The sequence below is a fragment of the Lathyrus oleraceus genome, chromosome 1 (assembly GCF_024323335.1).
Source record: "Lathyrus oleraceus cultivar Zhongwan6 chromosome 1, CAAS_Psat_ZW6_1.0, whole genome shotgun sequence".
NCBI lineage: Eukaryota > Viridiplantae > Streptophyta > Magnoliopsida > Fabales > Fabaceae > Lathyrus > Lathyrus oleraceus.
In genome coordinates this window covers 270,990,259-271,012,923 of record NC_066579.1, presented here as the reverse complement: position 1 = coordinate 271,012,923, position 22,665 = coordinate 270,990,259, and positions in this window count along the sequence as shown.

Sequence of the window (22,665 nt, the reverse complement as noted above, 5' to 3'; positions counted from 1 at the left end):
AGAGATCGAGGTATATGTTGATGATATGATCGCCAAGTCAAGAACGGAAGTTGAACATGTAGAGCACTTGTTGAAGCTTTTTCAGCGTTTGAGGAAGTACAAGCTTCGTCTAAATCCCAACAAGTGTACATTTGGAGTCCGTTCCGGCAAGTTATTGGGCTTTATTGTCAGTGAAAGAGGTATTGAGGTTGATCCTGCAAAGGTCAAAGCAATACAAGAGATGCCTGCGCCCAAAACTGAGAAGCAAGTCCGAGGTTTTCTTGGCCGCTTGAATTATATTTCCAGATTCATATCCCACATGACTGCCACATGTGCGCCGATATTCAAGCTCCTCCGGAAAGATCAGTCCCATGATTGGACTGAGGATTGCCAGAAAGCTTTCGACAATATTAAAGAGTATTTGTCTGAACCTCCGATCCTGTCTCCGCCCGTGGAAGGGAGACCTTTGATCATGTATCTGACTGTTCTGGAAGACTCAATGGGTTGTGTCCTTGGTTAGCAAGATGAATCAGGGAAGAAAGAGTATGCCATCTACTACTTGAGCAAGAAGTTCACCGATTGCGAGTCTCGATATTCAATGCTTGAAAAGACATAATGTGCTTTGGCTTGGGCTGCTAAGCGCTTACGCCAGTATATGATAAATCATACGACTTGGTTGATATCCAGAATGGATCCAATCAAGTATATCTTCGAGAAGCCTGCTTTAACAGGGAGGATTTCCCGTTGGCAGATGTTGTTGTCTGAGTACGACATTGAGTATCGAGCTCAGAAGGCTATTAAAGGTAGTATCTTGGCTGACCACTTGGCACATCAGCCGATCGAGGATTATCAGTCAGTTCAGTATGATTTTTCGGATGAGGAGATTCTGTATTTGAAAATAAAAGATTGCAATGAGCCTACACTCGATGAAGGGCCAGAGCCTGGTTCCAGATGGAGTATGGTGTTTGATGGCGCTGTAAATCAGTCTGGAAATGGTATTGGGGCAGTGATTATTACTCCTCAGGGCACGCATATTCCTTTTACAGCAAGGCTAACTTTCAAATACACGAATAATATGGCTGAGTATGAAGCTTGTATTATGGGATTGGAGGAAGACATTGATCTAAGGATCAAGCATCTTGATGTTTATGGTGATTCGGCCCTCGTTGTTAATCAGATTAAGGGTGAATTGGAAACGAATCAGCCTGGTCTCATTCCATATAGGGATTATGCGAGGAGGATTTCGACGTTCTTTACTGAGGTTGACTTCCATAATATTCCTCGAGATGAGAATCGAATGGAAGACGCTCTTGCTACACTTGCTTCGATGATTGTGGTTAAACTTTGGAATGAAGTTCCCAATATCACCGTGATGCGCTTGGACAGACCAGCTCATGTATTCGCAGTAGAAGAGGTAAAAGATGATAAGCCATGGTATTATGACATCAAGTGCTTCCTTCAGAACCAGGTTTACCCGCCTGGGGCATCTGTGAAAGATAGGAAAACTTTGAGGAGATTATCAGAAAGTTTCTACCTCAATGGCAATGTGCTTTATAAGAGAAATTTTGACATGGTGCTGCTCAGATGCGTGGATAGACACGAAGCAGACCTGTTAATGACTGAGGTCCACGAGGGTTCATTTGGTACTCATTCTAATGGACATGCCATGGCTAGAAAGATGTTGAGAGCAGGCTACTATTGGCTGACAATGGAGTATGACTGCTGTAAATATGTGAAGAAATGCCATAAGTGTCAGATTTATGCGGATAAGATTCATATTCCCCCGACACTTTTGAATGTGATCTCATCACCTTGGCCTTTCTCCATGTGGGGAATTGACATGATTGGCATGATAGAACCAAAAGCGTCTAACGGACACAAAGATATTCTCATAGCAATTGATTACTTCACTAAGTGGGTTGAAGCGACATCATATGAAAATGTGACCAGGCAGGTGGTCGTGAAGTTTATCAAGAATCAACTCATATGCCGTTATGGTGTTCCAGATAAGATCATTACTGATAATGGATCTAACTTGAACAACAAAATGATGAAAGAGCTGTGTAGTGAGTTCAAGATCGCGCATCATAATTCTTCTCCTTACAGACCTAAGATGAATGGGGCTGTTGAGGCTGCTAATAAGAATATCAAGAAGATTATCCAGAAGATGGTTGTCACGTATAAGGATTGGCATGAGATGTTGCCATTTGCTTTACATGGATATCGCACATCTGTCCGCACTTCAACAGGGGCAACCCCTTTCTCTCTTGTTTATGGCATGGAGGCTGTACTCCCAGTAGAGGTGGAGATCCCATCAATGAGATTCTTGATGGAGGCCAAGTTGACTGATGCTGAATGGGTTTAGAGTCGTTATGACCAGCTGAACTTGATAGAAGAGAAGAGATTGACTGCCATGTGCCATGGTCAGTTATATCAACAAATAATGAAGAAAGCCTTTGATAAGAAGGTCAAGCCTCGTGTGTTCCGAGAAGGTGACCTTGTGCTCAAGAACGTCTTGTCTTTCACGCCCGATTCCAGGGGCAAGTGGACTCCAAACTATGAAGGTCCATATGTTGTTAAGAGAGCCTTTTCAGGCGGTGCCTTGATACTTACAACTATGGATGGGGAGGATTTCACTCGTCCTGTGAATTCAGATGCAGTCAAGAAATACTTCGCCTAAAAAATAAAAACAGAATAGCTCGCTAAGTTGAAAACCCGAAAGGGCGGCTTAGGCAAAAATGATCGTCTCGATGGATTGAAAACCCGAAAGGGCGGTCCAGGAAAAAGTTAGAGACATAAAAAAAATGAATATATGTATCCCGCTAGATTGAGTACCTCACCCTTGGGCAATCTGGGCAAAAATTAGGGATTTGGCAAGTAACTGCATCCTGACAAGTCTTTGTTATACAAATGTCATCCGTCAGAGATTCTTGCTCATTCGTCATCAACCGAAGCTTCAAATACATCGGATTCAGAATTGGTGGAGAAATGGTCATTATGTTCAATGTAGCCCTTTCCAATATATATCACCAATTTCAAATTTGTAAAGATCTATGGAGTCTTGCCATCTGCAGACTACCATTCCATCAAATAATTTTGAGCCTTTTATCCAATTATTTGCACTCTTATTTATTTCTATTCGACAAATGTTTTGCATGTTTTAATTGAGAAAATATCATTGTTTTGAAGAAACGAATTTTTCATAACTTGTTTTTTAAACAAAGTGAACATTTACAACGGCGAAAAGATACTTAGGAGATCCTCAGTGCTCTCCCAAAGATGGTATGATCTCCAACAGGGTAAGACATTTGTTCATATTCTCGACATGACTGTATCTTCTTCCTCCGGAGCCTTTTGTGGTTTATCCTACTGAGTGGAATGCTTGATTGAGGTACTCACCACTCTCCCCTTCAGCGGAATAGAGACCTTTCCTCCTCAGCAGATGTGATCTCCTTGGTGGGTACGGTACTTGGTGGTTGATCCCTAGAATCCCTTTATCCATTGGATAGATTTCCCAGTAGAATTGCTTATGTGGCGGATTTTTATCTGTGCAATAAGCTCCTGTCCCCAGCTGGAATGATTAATGATTCATCCCCTGCAGAGATTTTGTTGCTTCTTGGTTTCTCTTGCCCTCGTCACATTAGATACTCTCCGTGGAATCTGGCTTTCTCTCTTGAGATGTAGTACCGGATGTTTGTGTGCTTATTTCTTTGAAGCTGTTTGTGTTAGAAATGTCTGTTTGTCAGCATTCATCCTACATAAACCACGCATGTGTGCATATAATTTTCAAACATTCGGATATTCATATTGCATTCTTTGCCATATATCTTTGTTTGTTATTCTCTTCTAGTTGGTAGTACATTCCACAAGCAGATGTCGGCGTCTGATCCCTCAATATAGAGTCAGCCCATTAAGCAGAAAGTATTCATCTTTCCTTCCGCATTCCCCGCTGAGTTATATCCTCGTGGACGACGGTTGTTTTTGCTTCCTCCCAACACATATATTGGGATAGGTTTCCCTATCGAGTTATATCCTTGCTAGGACGAGTCTTGATTCAGTTTGCCTCTTTGGTTTGATCCTAAATTGGCCTTCTTGTGACTGTTTCCTGTGTTTCCCCGCGGTATAAATGAATAATTGCTCAGTAATCGATAATTATTCATCTTATCCTCGGCGGAGTCTGTGGTTTTCTACCCTTATACCGGTAGCTGTAAATCCTATTTTCTCCCCTTTGCAGAGTTAACCTTTTTGTTCATCCTAATCGATGACGGTTACTCTTCCGTGGTTGTCTACCCAGTATCAGATATATGTAATCCCCTCCTTGATGGTTATCATTATCCAATATTCGGTGTTGATATTCCCTTCTTTTTGGATAATTACTCTGATTAGGCAGTTTATCCCCAGCAAGCCATCTTTCATATACCGATTGTCGGTAATGTTTGTTGCTCCCCTTGATTGGTCATCATTATATACCTAGTTTCGGTATCCCGATGCCTTTCTTTGTCGGTCGATTTATCCTTTATTAACCCAGTAACTGGTTGTGGATAATCTTCCATGTGAATATATTATCTACGTTCTGACGGTAATAGATAATATATCTCATGCACTCTTTGGTCAAAGCCTTTTGTTCTTTCCCAATTGAGTAAGATTCGTACCCCTGTTTTGGAATCGAATGTCCATCCCATAATCGAGTTTGCTTTTTGCCCTCTTTTCGGATGATGAGTGTTTTGGGAATATTCCGCAATTCACGGTTTGGTTGGTCACCTATTATATGCCCAGTAACCGGCATCCCTGGTGTTCCTTCCTTCTGCTCCCTATTATGACTTTTTGTCCCCTGTGGAGTCAGATTTCCCTGAGTTGAAATATACCTTTTTAGGTTTTCCTCAGATGGTTTGGTTGATTGATATCTCTCACCCTTATACCAGTCTTAGATATTCATTCTTCCGGGGCATGTTATTCTCTCACCCTTATACCGGTGTTCAGATCACACGTCTTTTTGAGCTTATTACCCAGTAACTGGTAACACCTCATTCCATTGCTTCCCCTGGAGATTTCTGTTGGGATCTTCCTCAGTTGAGTCCTTAGTGGACATCCCCACCTAAGTCCGGATTTTTTATCCAAAGTATCCATCGCGGATAATTTTTTGGATGTATTGGCATATTCCCCAATACATGCATCTTCGAGTCAGTTCGAGTCCTTCCATTGATTTATTTCATGGATTCTCTCCGTGTCTCTCAGCAAGTCTTAAGTCGTGACCTGCTCACGCATTTTCACCCTTTACTCCCCCAGAGTCTCTGTCTCCCTAGTGAGTGTATTACTCCTTTGGATTGTTAGTTTCTCCGGATTTCTTTTTCTTTTGTGGACGCCTATCCCCATAGAGTTTACCGTTTGCATGCATACATCTGCATCATGAGGTCTCTTAGGGACCAAAATTCGTCTCTTTGTTATTATTTAAGCCCATTCCACCCCATCGAGACGAAGATTTTAACCTTCACTTCTCCGGATAGAATGACCTTAAATAGGGGCATCTGTAAGACCCTAATTTTATCCCTAAGATCCCTCATGGCATCATAACATTGCATTTGCAAAGCCTCAAGGATCATAAGCATCTTGGTTCCCTTTGCCTTTGGGTGGGACCTCTTGTGAGTGGTTTGAGATCACCAAGCATGCTTGAATTTTATATGATTGCTTTTCTTATTTTGTTTACTAACCAAAAGCACAAAAATATGTCACTAACATCTTTTGTTTGTGGCTTGAGTGATCATTGGTAATGGTAATGGTAATGGTTCCCAAAGTTCTCATCCATCAAATATGCCTCCCTAGCATCTCAATTCATCGTTTTGATCAAAGAAAGTCAAAGGGTTTGAGGTTTGTGCCCCAAGGAAACCCTAATTCATCTGTGCACCATAATGCCTTGCTCATGAAGCAACCTCAGCCCATGATCAAATGCAATTAAGGGAATTTATTTAATTCATCTTTTCATGCATATTTGAACTTATTTGAGTGTCCTCAATCATCAATTCATCAAGATATGAGTCATGGCCTTGAAAAGTTGATCAGTCAATTCATCTGACTATTTTAAAATGCACTGAGACCTAACTTTTTATGTGTTGGTTAAATGGAGATAGTTCCAAAATAACAAATGTTCTTAAGGACAATATGAACAACGTTCATGTTCATCAAAAATTGATTTGAAGCTTGGAAGGCCATCTACCATTCCAATACATTATAGGTCATTTTGACTGAAACCCTAATTTTGGGTCAACTTCCCAAGGACATAACTCATTCATTTTTAATGATTTTGAGGTGGTATCAAATTAATTAGAAAGCGTAACATGTCTACTTAAAATGTTATGTTGGACAAAATTTCAAAATCTCAAAGGAAATACATGTGAGAATGCAAGACATTATAGGTCCTTTTGGACCAAATGCATTAAAAGGCAAAAAAGTCCAACTTCAAGTGCCCATAACGTTTTCATCAAAAATCCAAATGATGCAAAATATAAGTCCATTTTTATTGTCTTGAAACGATCTACAACTTTGATGTTGGAGGTTTTTTCATTTGAGGCTTGCATCATCAAAACAGAAGGGCTTGAACATTGGCCAAATTTAGAAACATTGCCTTTGCATGTTTTGCACCTTGCACTTTAAACTCCAATTTCACCAATTTCCACACTTCAAATGGATTTTTTCCCAACATAACAACTGTTCCTTACATCAAAACCTTTCCAACCATTACTCACATGCCTATGTTTGGATTTTCCAAATGGGACTTTCGAAGAAGGGAACATTTAGGTCTAAATATGGATTTCACATGAAATCTTGATACACAAGCAAATGCCATTCAAATCACACGTCCAATTCAACTTGGTTTGTCTTCAGCATTCATTTGCATCAGCTTTTGGGCCTCACATGCGCCTGTACAGGCCCATGCATGGAGGACCCAATTCTCATGCACACGAGTATTGCCTTGCATTGCTTCAAGCTCAGCTATAAATACATGCTCCTCTACATTCAATTCTCAACCTAATGGCGCCTAAGATGCTGCACAACTGAATCCATAACCATTACCAAAGAAGCTATTTCACTTTTCTTCAAAATTTTCAGATCCAAAATTCAACTACATCTGGTTGAATCCTTGGATCTAGAGCTTCTAAACCTTCATCCTTCAGCTCATTGATCTTCTGTTTTGGCAAAGCAAGCAAGGAATCGAGCTCAAATATCCAAAATTCAAGTTTGTTCTCCAACTGGTATTTTCTTCGAAACTCATCATATATTGATCCATTTTCCTGGCCAAAGTGTTTTATGAAGTCCTCACTTGAGAGGCAAGCTAGTGGTAGCTTCAATTTTGTTTTTCTTTGATCTGCATTTTTCATACCTGAATCTTCCACCTCAGATTTCTCAACTTATAGGAATCTTGAGTGTGATTCAAGGTTACAGGGGTGATGTACATCACCCCAGCTTCATTTTGATATAAGGATCGTGCAAAATGGTGAAGGTTTGAAAACCTGCAAATCTGGCCGGAATTTGGAAGCTCACCGAAGAAGAAGGTGGCTCCGGTGGCCGTCCATTGCCAGTTTGAATCTGGATCGTTGGATCTCATTTCCAGATTCAATCTCAGCCTTTGGATGTTATGACTTTTTTTAATTCTTTGTGTGATGCGTTTGACCAAGGTTCACCATGAGCGCGCACTTCAGGACCATCAGATTGGCCACGTTAATTAATGAACGTGATCCAACGCTTCCTGATTTCCACATTTTTTATTTTCTGATTTTATTTTTATTTAATTCCCTTTTATTTCAAAAATTCATAACTCTCTCATTTTAAATCCAAAAAATATGGGACCAATTGCATTAGTCTCCAAATAAATTCTAGTTTCTGATTCTGATTTTTTATTTTTTTTATTTTGTCATTTGATATTTTTTGTGAATTTTCTCTTTTCTGGTTGTTTTTAATTCATTTTAATTAGTTTTTGATATTCAAAAAATACAAAAATATTTTCCTAACCTATTTGAATGATGATGAATCTATGAAAAATATTCTCATCAATTTTTTAATTGATTTGAGATTTTAGTTCAATTAGGTTATTTTTATTCATTTTTAATTGATTAAAAATAGTTTCTGACTTTTAAAAATGCTGAAATTTTTTGTCAAACTTTGTTTGACCTTGTTGAACTTGGGATAAATTACTTGGACCTTTCAAGGTTGATTTGAAGTAATTTTGAAGTTTGACCTCTTTTTTATTTTTAATTCAAGTTTATTTTAATATTAAAAATGCCAAAAATATTTTGCTTATTGTTTGGTCTCCAATCTTCATCTCATTTCTGATTTCTCATTGTTTGACTTTGACTTTCAATGTCATTTGGTCAATACATATGGATTGGTACATCTTATTTCATCTTATGCATTTTGATCTTTCCATTTCCTTATCCATTCTCCATCTCCTTCTTCCTTCTTCTTCTTCTTCTTTCTTTTTTGATAAATGAGTTGAAGGTTGATAAGCTAACATTGATTAGGAAGGCTTAATCTTCCTTGATTCAAATCTAATTCATCTTGATCATTTGATCAAGTGAATGGCTTTGCATTAAGGATAGGTTGTTTTCTAAATCATGCAAAAGGCTTAAACCAATACAGGACCAATTCTCTTTTCCTTTTTTGGCATGGCAAGTTATTGGAACTTGGTTCACTAATCAAGACTTCTAACTTGTGTTGTTGCCTACATTATTATTGACCGACCTTAGATAGTTGTGACTTCTACATAAGTCCAATTACGATTTCTTAACATAGCGCTAAATTTGCCTTATGCAACACTAACTACTAACACTAACCATTAACAACTAACATTTACTTTTTGCTCTTTACTTTTATGCAATTTACTATTCTTGCACATTTTACCTATTTGCTTTTCTCTTGGCTCACTTGAGCACATGTTTATGTTAATTCCATTTGCCTTTTGCTCACTTGAGCACATAATTATGTATATACTATTGTTCTTGTATTTTTGTTTTTGATTGTTGTGAACCAAATGCAAAGAATTGGACTTAGATCTTAGGATATTCCCTATGCAAAAATGGAGAAATGGACTTAGTTTATAGGACATTCCCTATAAAAAATTGGAGTAAAAGGACCCTAATGATAAAGATGGATTAAAAGGACCAAGCCTCTAAACTCACCCTTTGTCCATTCTTGATTTGCTTCATAAAACTCTTTGATGTGTGTGTTCTTGTGCTAGGGATTCCACCTTGATTCAAAGTTGAGGAACCATTGCCATGTTCATCCAAAGTGGAAGAGAAAAGATGCATTGAGGATCTCTTAAGATACTTGTATGATGATTGCTTGAGTTTATGTTTATGTGATTGCTTATTCCAAAGGATGGAAGTTACTTGGATCATCCATATGATCTCAAGAGAGGAACTCCATTGTGGTTTTTTTTTTCTTTATCCCTCACCTTTTTTTCTTTACTTAGGACTTAGGCATTCTTCTTCTTCCCTCCATTCTAACCCAAGCCAAAATTTTTGTGCAAACATTTAACCATTGTTTTCAAACATTAGAAACCTAAGCCTTATGCTTTTGATTTTCAAACCTTCTTTTCATAACACTTATTTTGAATTGAATCTTCAAGTCAACTTTGACCATTTTTGTATATACTTCTAATTGGTAAATATAACCCATTCAAATGTCTTTTTTGTGGTTCCAATGGCCACTTTTTTAATCAAATTTTCCATAACCTTTAGCTATTAGGTTTGAGTTATCCTTGTGGTAGATGTCATACTCACCTATATCCTTAGTGATGGACAATGAGTCTTCCATGTTTATTATAGGGTTAACCCCTCACTAGCGTGTTGAAGCTATCCTCACATGGTGGATTTGTGGTTTGGTTGAGTTTTCTCCCTTTGATAATAAAAGACCTTAAGGCTTTTGGACTAATCAATTCACCAACTCGTTTTGAGATTTTTACCCCGAACTACGAGGTTTTGATCCTAATCTTTTTTAAGATGGTACGTAGGCAATTGGTTTATCCATCCCAACATAAAATGTAAATAACTTGTATATTCTCTTCTCATCACTTCAATCATGTTTGCACAAATAAACTTTCACAAAACAACAACCTTGCAACAAGTATGAAAAGGGCTCCCTAGGAGTACCTAGGATGTTTTGGGTGCCTAACACCTTCCCATTACATAACCAACCCCCTTACCCAGATCTCTGACTCTTTTTACTAGTTTTGGTTAAAACTTTTAGGTTTTTGTTCGCTTTCTAACCATTTCTTTGGATAAATAGAAGTGCGGTGGCGACTCGACTTGTATGGTTTACCTTGGATTTAGTCAATATCTCTAATGGTAACGAATACCCCGCTACATAAGGGTCTTAATGACCCAATATGCTTTATGTTCTAATTCTACTGGTAGGTGACATGATTTTCCATATACTAGCTTAAAAGGTGTGGTTCCTATTGGGGTCTTATAAGCGGTCCTATATGCCCACAGGGCTTCTGGTAATTTTGAAGACCAATCTTTCTTGGAGGTGGCGACCGTCTTTTCTAAGATTTGTTTAATTTCTCGGTTCGAGACTTCTACTTGCCCACTCGTCTGTGGGTGGTAGGGTGTTGTTACGCGGTGCCGGACTCCATATTTTAGTAATAGCTTTTCAAAAATCCTTGAAATAAAATGGGAGCCACCATCATGGATGACAAGTCTCGGCACTCCGAATCTAGGAAAGATTATTCGCTTAAAAAGTCTAATTACCACTCGTGTGTCGTTCGTTGGAGAGGCTATGGCCTCAATCCATTTTGATACGTAATCGACCGTAACAAGGATATACTTGTTACCAAAAGAAGATGGGAAAGGTCCCATAAAATCGACTCCCCAAACATCAAAGACTTCTACTTTTAAAATGCCTTTAAGTGGCATTTTGTCGCGTCTAGATATGTTGCTAGTGCGTTGGCACCGGACGCAATTTGTGATCGCGATGTGGACATCTTTCCACAGAGTGGGCCAAAAGAGGCTGGCTTGTAAGATCTTAGCCCAAGTCTTAGAGGTGCTTGCATGTCCTCCATAGGGAGCAGAATGACAGTGGGAAAATACGTTTTCTACCTCATCCTCGGGGACACATCGACGGAAAATGCCGTTGGTGCCTCTCTTGAAAAGTATAGGCTCATCCCAATACTAGTGTTTAAGATCGTGGAAGAATTTTTTCTTTTGTTGGTAGGTCATGTCTGGCGGAGGCACCCTAGCTGCTAAGTAGTTGACAAAGTCAGCGTACCATGATAGTTGGTTTGGGTGTAAATTGCTTCCACTACTTTGTTTTGGTATCCTTATGGGTTAACGCATCTTTAGCTGTATTGCTTTCTAATTGGGCTATGAGTCTTTTGTACGTAAAATCATCATTTATAGGCACTCGTTCAGGTTCTATACCTTCCATTCTTGACAAGTGATCGGCCACGACGTTTTCCGTGTCCGTTTTATCCTTGATTTGTAGGTCAAACTCTTGTAATAGTAAGATCCACCTTAGGAGTCTTGGTTTGGCGTCTTTTTTGTTTAACAGGTATCGAATTGCAGCATGATCGGTATAGATAATCATCTTTGCTCTTACTAGGTAGGAACGAAATTTATCCAGAGCGAACACTACGGTTAAAAGTTTCTTTTCTGTGGTGGCATAGTTCACCTGTGCAGGGTCTAGGGTTCTACTTGCATAGTATATTGCATGAAGTTTCTTGTCCCTTCTTTGTCCTAAGAATGCGCCTACAACATAGTCACTAGCGTCACATGTGATTTCAAAAGGTAATCTCCAATTGGGCGGTTGCATGATAGGTGCGGTAATAAGAGCTATTTTCAGTTGTTCAAACGCCGCTAGGCATTTGTCGTCAAAGATGAATTCAGCATCTTTCATCAATAAGCCAGACAGTGGTTTGGTGATTTTTGATAAATATTTAATGAATCGCCCGTAGAAACCGGCGTGTCCTAAGAAGCTTCGTATTTCTCTTACGCTGTTCGGAGGCTGGAGGTTTTCTATAACTTCTATTTTGGCCTTGTCGAATTCAATCCCCTTGTTGGATACTATGTGTCCGAGCACGATTCCTTGTCGGATCATGAAATGGCATTTTCCCCAGTTTAGCACAAGGCTCGCTTTTACGCATCTTTTTAATACCATTTCAAGATTCGATAAGCAGCAATCAAAGCTCTGTCCGCATACAGAGAAATCGTCCATGAAGACTTCCATGATGTCATCTATGAAATCAGTGAAAATTTGATATCATGCATCTTTGGAATGTTGCGGGAGCGTTACACAGTCCGAATGGCATTCGTTGGTAGGCGAATGTACCATAGGGGCATGTGAAGGTCGTTTTCTCTTGGTCGTCGGGATGAATAGGAATTTGGAAGAATCCCGAATAACTGTGTAGGTAGCAGAAGTGAGAATGCTTAGCCAATCTCTCAAGCATTTGATCGATAAATGGTAAAGGGGAATGATCCTTCCAAGTGGATTTGTTTAATTTTCTATAGTCAATACACATTCTACTTCCAGTAACCACTCTTTATGCTATAGATTCTCCTTTTTCATTGTTAACAATTGTGACGCCTCCCTTCTTTGGTACGACATGTACTGGGCTGACCCATTGACTATCAGATATTGGGTAGATAATACCTGCTTCTAACAACTTTTGCACTTCTTTCTTTACTACATCACTCAGAATGGGATTTATCCTTCTTTGGTGTTCTCTAGAGGTCTTACTGTCTTCCTCTAGCATTATGCGATGCATGCATATGGAAGGGTTTATTCCTTTTAGATCTGAGATATTTTAGCCTAAAGCAGTTGGGTATTTTCTCAAAACGTGTAGAAGCTTTTCGGTCTCTATCTGTCCTAAGTCTGCATTTACTATTACAGCTCGCTCAAGTTCAGTGTCTAGGAATTCATACCTTAGATTTTTGGGTAACGTCTTAAGTTCTAGGGCTGGTTTCTTTGGGCAAGGCATATGATCGGGCATTAGTGCTAGGCATTCACTTAGGTTGTCATCTTGGTATTCCTTACTTAAATTTTCATCTTCAAAAGTAGGAGGCCTTGGAATTTTTAGTATTTCGGAGTATGATGCTTGTTCATTCTCCATTTCTCTTATGCATTCGTCGATGACATCTAGTAGACAACAACTGTCGTCTATAGTTGGTGCCTTTAGGAATTGCGTCAAAATGAACTCGACTTTTTCCTCACCAACTTCGAAGGTTAGCTTGCCTTTCTTAACATCTATGATAGTTCCGGCTATGGCTAGGAATGGTCTTCCTAATATGATAGGGATGTCGGAATCCTCTTTTATATCCACGATTATAAAATACGTAGGAATATAGAATTGTCCTATGGGCACCAGAATATTTTCTAGCATACCTACGGGAAATTTAACAGAACGGTCTGCAAGTTGTACGAACATCCTCGTAGGTCTTAGTTCTCCCATTTTTAGCCTTTCGCATATGGACGAGGGCATTAAACTAATACTGGCTCCTAAGTCGCATAGTGCTTTGTCGATGACACACTTTCCGATTACACAGGGTATGGAGAAACTACCTGGGTCTTTTAGCTTAGGAGGCATATTGTTTTGTATTATGGCACTACACTCAGTAGTAAGTGTAACGGTTTCTTTATCCTCTATCTTCTTCTTGTTAGATAAGATTTCTTTGAGAAACTTAGCATATGAGGGCATTTGAGTTATGGCTTCTGTAAAGGGTATTGTGATATAAAATTGTTTTAGAAGCTCTACGAATTTTTTAAATTTCCCTACACTTTTAGATTTAACGTCTTTGAGGATAAGGGATAGGGGGTTTATACGGTGGTGGAGGCACATAAGGTTCTTCTTTCTCTACGGCCTCTTCGTTTTAGTCTTCCTCTTGTTCGTCTTCCTTCTCAGTTACCTTACCTGGGTCTTGGTGCATGGATGGGTTTTGAGTTCTAGGATTGGTCGGTCCGTCTAGTTCTGTCCCACTTCGTAGTATAATAGCACTGCATGACCTTTCGGGTTTGGTTGCGGCTGTCCAGGAAATGTGCCTGCAGGAGCAGCGGTAGGTGCTTGTTGTTAAGCCACTTGTGAGATTTGTGTTTCCAACATTTTATTATGGGTGGCTAATGCGTCTACCTTGTTTGCTAACTGCTTGATTTGCTCACTAGTGTGTATGTTTTGATTTAAGAAATCTTTATTTGTTTGGGCTTGGGTAGTGTAGCGGGGTATTCGTTACCTTTAGATTTATTGACTAAATCAAAAGTAAACCATACAAGTCGAGTCGCCACCGCACTTCTATTTATCCACAGGAAAGGTTAGAAAGCGAACAAAAATCGAGAAGTTTTATCGAATCAAAAACTAATAAAAAATGTCAGAGGTCGGGGTAAGGGGGTTGGTTATGCAATGGGAAGGTTTTAAGCATCCAAAACATCCTAGGTACTCCTAGGGAGCCCTTTTCACACTTGTTGTAAGGTTGGTATATTTGTGAAAATTTATTTGTGCAAACATGATTGGGGAGATGAGAGAAGAATATACAATTTATTTACAATTTTGTGTTTGAATGGATAAACCCATTGCCTACGTACCATCTTAAGAAAGATTAGGATCAAAACCTCGTAGTTCGGGGTAAAAATCTCAAAACAAGTTGGTGAATTGATTGGTCCAAAAGCCTTAAGGTCTTTTGTTATCCAAGGGAGAAAACTCAACCTAAAACCACAAATCCACCATGTGAGGATAACTTCAACATGCTAGTGAGGGGTTAACCCTATAATAAGCATGGAAGACTTATTGTCCATCACTAAGGATATAGGTGAGTATTACATCTACCTCAAAAATAACTCAAACCTAATAGCTAAAGGTTATGAAAAGTTTTTAATAAGAAAGTGGCCATTGAAACCACAAAAGTATTTGAATGAGTTATATTTACCAATGAAAAGTATTTACAAAATATGGTCAAAGTTGACTTAAAGATTCAATTCAAAATAAGTGTTATGAAAAGAAGGTTTGAAAATCAAAAGCATAATGCTTAGGTTTCTAATGTTTGAAAACAAGTGTTAAATGTTTGCACAAAAGTTTTGGCTTGGGTTAGAGTGGAGGGAAGAAGAAGAATGGCTAAAGTCCTAATCATACAAGAGATGAAGGAGAAGAAATAAGACCACAAATGGAGTTCCCTTCTTGAGATCATATTGATGATCCAAGTAGCTCCCATCCTTTGGAATAAGCAAGCAAATAAGTGTATACTCAAGCAATCAATCAAGGAAGCAAAGCTCTTAGGAATCTTCCAATGGCTCTTGTATCTCTCTCTTTTGAAGCACATGACAATGGTTCTTCAATTTGGCTCAAATAGGAATCCCTAGCACAAAAGCACACACATCTAAAAGTTATATGAAGTAAATCAAGAATGGACAAGAGTGAGTTTAGAGATTTGGTCCTTCTAATCCATCTTCAACATTAAGGCCTTTTTACTCCATTTTGCATAGGGTATGTCCTAGAATCTAAGTCCTTTTTGTTCATTTTTTGCATTTGGTCCACAACAATCAAAATAAAAGCACAAGCACAATAATATATACACAATTATATGCTCAAGTGAGCAAAAGGCAAATTGCATTAACATAAACATGTGCTCAAATGAGCAAAGGGCAAAAGCAAATGAATAATATGTACAAGAATAGTAAATTGCATAAATGTAAAGTGCAAGAATTAAATGTTAATGGTTAATGTTTAGTGTTAGGGTTAGTGTGCCATAAAGCAATTTAGCGCTATGTTAAGCAATCGTAATTGGACTTATGTAGAAGTCACAACTATCTGAGGCCGGTCAATAGTAATGTAGGCCACAACACAAGTTAGAGATTTTGATTAGTGAATCAAACTCCTACAACTTGCCATGCCAAAAAGAAGATGAGAAATGATCTTGTATTGATTTAGGTTCTTTACTTGATTAGGAAGCAACCTATCCTTAATGCAAAGCCATTCACTTGTTCCATGATCAAGATGAATTAGATTTGAATCAAGGAAGGTTAAACCTCCCATGTATCAAGGCTAACCACCAATCTTTAACTCATTGATCAAAAAAGAAAAAGAAGAGGAAGAAGAAGATGAATATTAAAGTGCATTAATGAAAATGAAATGAAATCACCAACAAGCATTGACCAAAGATATATGAGATCAAGATCAAACAATAGTAAACAGAAGCAAGATGAAGATTAGATGTCAAGAAACAAATAAAATATTTTTGGTATTTTTCAAAAGTAAAATAATGCTTGAATTAAAATAATAAAGAAAGGTCAAACTTCAAATTCACTTCAAATCAACTTTGAAAAGTCCAAGTGAATTATCCTAAATTCAACAAGGTCAAACAAAGTTTGACAAAAAATTTCAACATTTTTGGAAGTCAGAAACTATTTTTAATCAATTAAAAATGCATAAAAATAACCTAATTGAATTAAAATCTCAAATAAATCTCAAATCAATTAATAAATTGATGAAAATATTTTTCATAGACCTATCATCATTCAAAGAGGTTGGAAAAATGTTGTTGTATTTTTTGAATATCAAAAACTATTTTAAATGAATTAAAAATAACCAGAAAAGAGAAAATTCCTAAAAAATATCAAATGATAAAATAAAAAATATTAAGAATCATTTTTAGAAACTAGAAATTAAAAGAAGAATAATGCAATTGGTCTCACATTTTTTGGACCAATAATGAAGGAGATATGAATTTTGGAAATGAAATGAAATTTAAAAAAATAAAAAGAAAATGAAATCCGAAAATAAAAATGTGGAAATACACGGAGCGTTGGATGAAGCTCATTAAATGAGATGGCAAATCATGTGGACTACATGCGCGCATCCACCATACGCTTCAGTCAAATGAATCACACACTGCCATTAATTAAGTCATATCAATGGACGGCTATGATTAAATATGGAAACACAAAAGCACGGCTATGATTTAATCTGGAGACCAGACGGTGGTGTACACCACCTTCTTCTCCGGCCAACTTCCGACGCCGGCCAAAATTGGAGAGAATAAAAAGTTCACCAAATGCCACGATCTAGGTACCAAATGAAAGCTGGGGTGATGTACATCACCCCTGTACCAACCAATTCAGCTCTAGGCTTCCATAGAAAGAGGAATCAGAGCTTGAATTTTGTGGTGTTCAACTGAAACTTGTTGGATTTTGAAAATTCAAAGCTCAAATTGATTGCCTCTATGTAGAGGACTTCAGACAACACAGCAACAACAAGAAACAAGCAATATACAAAGAGATTCGAAGAAAACAAATTCTGAAGGAAACCTCTGAAATGGAGAGCTTGAGAGTACGATCTCTTGATGCTTAAGCTTGCAGTGTGTTCTATGGATCAAGGTGAGCAAGGCTTAGGAACTGTAGATCTAAAAATCAATCAAGGAAATTGAAGTTTAGATCTGAAAAATTTGAGTGAAAGTGGTGAGTTCCTTTGAGTATGGTTGATGAATGAATTGTGCAGCATGTAAGGCGCCTTCAGGTTGTTGAAATGAGAAGCCTGAAGCACTTATTTATAGCAAAAGGAATGGCTGAGTGCATGATCATTTCATGTGCATGGATGGAAAGGGCCTCCATGCATGGGCCTGTACAGGCGCATGGAGGGCCCAATTCCTCTTGGATTTGCAAGCTTATGCCAAATGAAATCAGAATGGACGTGTAGATTGTGTATGCTTAGCTCATGCAATGAATTTTTCATGAGTTTCCAAAATTGTACCAATATGTTCACCTCTTTGAAAATGGCATTTCAAAAACTGAAGCATAACCTTATGGGTAATGGTTGGAAATATTTTTGCATGAGGATAAATTGTTATGTTGACCAAAACTTCATTTGACATTTGGAAATTGGTGAAAAATGATCATGAAGTGTGGGGTGCAAAACATGTACATGTGAAAATTGCAAAAATGGCCAAACTTCAAGCCCTTCTGTTTCAATGATGCAAGCTCCAAATGACAAAGCCTTCAACATAAAAGTTGTAGATCGTTTCAATACAATCAATTTTGACTTAAATTTGGCATCATTTTGATTTTTTATGAAGACGTTATGGGCACTTGAAGTTGGACTTTTTCACATTTCAATGCCTTTGGTCCAAAGTGACCTATAATGTTTTGCATTATCACATGTATTTCTTTTAGGATTTTGAAAATTTGTTCAACACAACAGTTAAAGTAGACATCTTAAACTTTCCAATTCATTTGATCCCACCTCAAAATAATGAAAAATGAATGAGTTATGTCCTTGGGAAGTTGACCCAAAATTAGGGTTTCAGTCAAAATGACCTATAATGTTTTGAAATGGATGATGACCTTCAAAGCTTCAAATAAGTTTTTGATGAACATGGAAGTTGTTCATATGGTTCTTAAGAACATTGTTTCTCTTGGGGTTATCTCGATTTGACAACCACAATAAAAGTTAGGTCTCAGTGTACTTCAAAATAGTTAGATGAATTGACTGATCAACTTCTCAAGTCCAAACTCATATCTTGATGAATTGATGATTGAGGACACTCAAATAAGCTCAAATATGCATGAAATGATGAATTAAAGAACTTACCTTGATTGTATTTGATCATGGGTTGAGGTTGCTTCATGGGCAAGGTACAGTTGATGAACAAATGAATTAGGGTTTCCTTGGGAAACAAGCCTCAAGCCCCTTGGTTTGCTTTGATCAAAATGATGAATTGAGATACTTGGGAAGCATATTTTATGGATGAGAGCTTTGGGAACCATTTCCATGCTTGCTTTCATATTCTCTTGGCCATATCTATGCACATAGAATCTCCTAGAAGCTTTGGACCTTGTGACTGCTCAAGCTACAAACAAAAGATGTTAGTGACATATTTTTGTGCTTTTGGTTAGTAAATAAAATTAGAAAAGCAATAATATACAATTCAAGCATGCTTGGTGATCTCAAACCAACTCACAAAAGTTCTCACCCAAAGATAAGAGCCAAGATACTTATGATCCTTGAGGCAAGATGCAAATGCAATGTTATGATGCCATGAGGGATCTTAGGGTCAAAATTGGGGTATTATAGATGCCCCTATTTAAGGTCATTCTAGCCGGAGATATGAAGGTTAAAATCTTCGTCTTGACGAGGTAAAATGGGCTTAAATAATAACAAAGAGACGAATTTTGGTCCCTAAGAGACCTCATGATGCAAATGTATGTATGCAAAAGGTAATACTCTATGGAGATATGTGTCCACAAAGAAGAAAAGAAATCAGGAGAAACTGAAAATCCATATGAGTAATACACTCATAAATGGGGCCGAGACTCTGGGACTCTGATGGGGATAAGAAAGGAAATAAAATGCGTGAGCAGGTCACGACTTAAGACTCACTGAGAGACACGAGGGGAATTCCATGAAAATAAATCAATGGAAAGACTCGAGCTGACTCAAAGATGCATGTATTAGGGAATATGCCAATACAGCAAAACTATCCATAAAGGATACCTCAGATAAATATCCGGACTCAGGTGGGGAACATTCATTAAGGGACTTCACCGGGGAATGTCCAAAGAGGACTCATCTGAGGAAACAACAGGATGAGGTATTACCGGTTACTAGGTAATAAGCTCAAGGAGACATGTGTTCAAAACACCGGTATTAGGGTGAGAGAACAATACGCTCGGGGAGAATGAATATCTAAGACCGGTATAAGGGTGAGAGATATCAAACATCCAAAATCACTTGAGGTAGACCTAAAAAGGTATACTTCGACTCAGGAAATCTGACTCCACAGGGGACAAAAAGTCATAATAAGGAGCCGAAAAGGAAGGAACACCAGGGATACCGATTACTGGGCATATAATAGGTGACCAACCAAGGCGTGAATTGGGGAATTTTTCCAAGACACTCATCATCCGAAAGGAGGGCTTAAAAAGCAAATTCTATTACAAGATGGACATTTGATTCCATAAGGAAATACGAATCTTACTCGACTGGGGAAGAACAAAAGACTTCAACCGAAGAGCGCATGAGACATATTATCTATTACCGTCAGAACATAGATAACATACTCGCATGGAAGATTATCCACAACCGGTTACTAGGTTAATAAAGGATAAATCAACCGAACGGAAAGGACATCGGGATACCGAATACTAGGTATAAAATGATGACCAATCCAAGGGAGAAACAATCATTACCAAACAAGGGTGAATGAAAGATGACTCGTTGGGGATAAATTGCTTTATCAGGGCAATTATCCAAGAGATATATCACCGGTTACTGGGAGATATATCCAAAAGTGAAGGAATATCGATACCGGATATTGGATAAAGATAACCAACAAAGAGGGGATTACATCTACCAGATACTAGGTAGAAAACCACAGAAGAGTAACCGTCATCGGTTAGGATGAACAAAAGAAGGTTAACTCTGCAAGGGGATAAAAATGGGGGTTACAACTATCGGTATGAGGGTAGAAAACCACAGAAATAGGACTTATAACTACCGGTTACTGGGTAGAAGGCCACAGACTTCGCCCGGGGAAAAGATGGACAATTACTGGTTACTGAGCAATCATTCATCTAAACTTCGGGGAAGTGCAGGGGGATAACAAGAGCAGTCAGTCTAGGAACAAACTAGAGAGACACAATGAAACAAGACTCAACCCAATGAGGATATAACTCAGGGGAGAAACTCCATCCCAATACATGTGTTGGGAGGAAACTGAAATAACAATCATCCACGAGGACATAACTCAGTGGGGAATATGGAAGAAAGGGTATACACTTTCTGCCTATGGGGCTGACTCTATTATGGAGAGATCAAACACCAACATCTGCTTGGGGAAATATATCACCAACTAGCAGGAGACAACAAACAAAGATATATGGCAAAGAATGCAGCATGAATATCTGAATGTTAAGATTATGCATGTATATGTGTGGTTTATGTATGATTGATGTTGACAAACAGACATATCTAACACAACCAGGTCCAAAGAATCAATGAATAATCATCTGGTACTACATCTCAAAAAAGAGAAAGCCAGGCCCACTAGAGGACATCCAATCTGATGGGGGCAACAAATACCAGGAAATAAAGATCTCTGCAGGGAAAAGAGAACCAGTCACTCCCGCTAGGGAAGGGATCAACACATCTTCCTCAGAAATTCCAACGCCACTCTGAAATCAGGCAAAGTCTTGGCTGGGGAATCTAACCACAGATAAAATCCGCCGTAGAAGCGGCCCTACTAGGGAAATTATCAAAGAGAGAAATGAAACTCTGTGGGGAATGATCACCAATCAAAAAGTTTCAAAACCAACACATTTCCTTGCACTGCTGGATAAATCATATCTGCCGAGGAGAAGGGAACACTACTCCGCTGGGGACGGAAAGATAAACATCTTCATCAAACATTCTGCTCGGGAGGAAACAACAAACGGGCTTTGATCAGACAATTCCACTAGGGAAACACTGCTGATGACTGAACCGGGGATTACCCGTAGGCAATCTACTGGGGATACTCTGCTGGCGACCATACTGGGGAGTAAAAGTGGGATCAACCCTACTGAGGATGGTCGAGGAGAAAATCTGCTGGAGATCAAAGTAGACAAGCCCGTGGGGGGAAAGCTACAACCCAAACTTGATGATAATTCCGCTTATGCTGGGGATTTCCTGCTCACTCTAGCGGAGAGACTTCTAACCTAAAGTAAGGGAAAACCAACTTCTTCGAAAAGATTAAGCATATTCAATTTATCAATCTATAAGGGATTTTAGGTCAATCCATGCAAGGGATGACAACCATATACTTGATAACACAAATGCTAAATCCAAACAAACTAGGGAGCTAAAAGATACCAGACTCCCAAACTCTCTGGGGATTTTGGTGATGCATAATCTTCTTCTGCACTCGCGGAGGAGACAACCTGAAAGATAATGAAGGAGATACAAGTATGCTAGGAACATTGAACAAATGTCTTACCCTTTTGGAGATCATACCATCCTTGGGAGAGCACTGAAGACGTCCAAAGTATCCTTTTTGTCACTATGAATGTTCACTTTGTTTAAAAACAATTTATGAAAATTTTATTTATTTTAAAACAATGATATTTTTCAATTTAAAACATGCAAAATATTTGTTGAACAAGAACAAATAAGAGTGCAAAGAATTGGATAAAGGCTCAAATTTATTTGATGGAATGGTAGTCTGCAAATGGCAAGACTCCATGGATCTTTACAAATTTGAAATTGGTGATATATATTGGAAAAGGGCTACATTGGACATAATGACCATTTCTCCACCAACTCTGAATCCGATGTTTTTGAAGCTTCAGTTGACGATGACTGAGCAAAATTCTTTGACAGACGACAGCTGTAGAACAAAGTCTTGTCAGGATGCAGTTACTTGCCAAATCCCTAATTTTTGCCTAGATTGCCCCAGGGTGAGGTACTCAATCTAGCGGGATACATATTCATTTTTTATGTCTCTAACTTTTTCCTGGATCTCCCTTTTGGGTTTTCAATCCATGGAGATGCTCATTTTTTGCCTAAACCGCCCTTTCGGGTTTTCAACTTAGCGAGCTATTATGTTTTACTTTTAGGCGAAGTATTTCTTGACTGCATCTGAATTCACAGGACGAGTGAAATCTTCCCCATCCATAGTTGTAAGTATCAAAGCACCGCCTGAAAAGGCTCTCTTAACAACATATGGACCTTCATAGTTTGGAGTC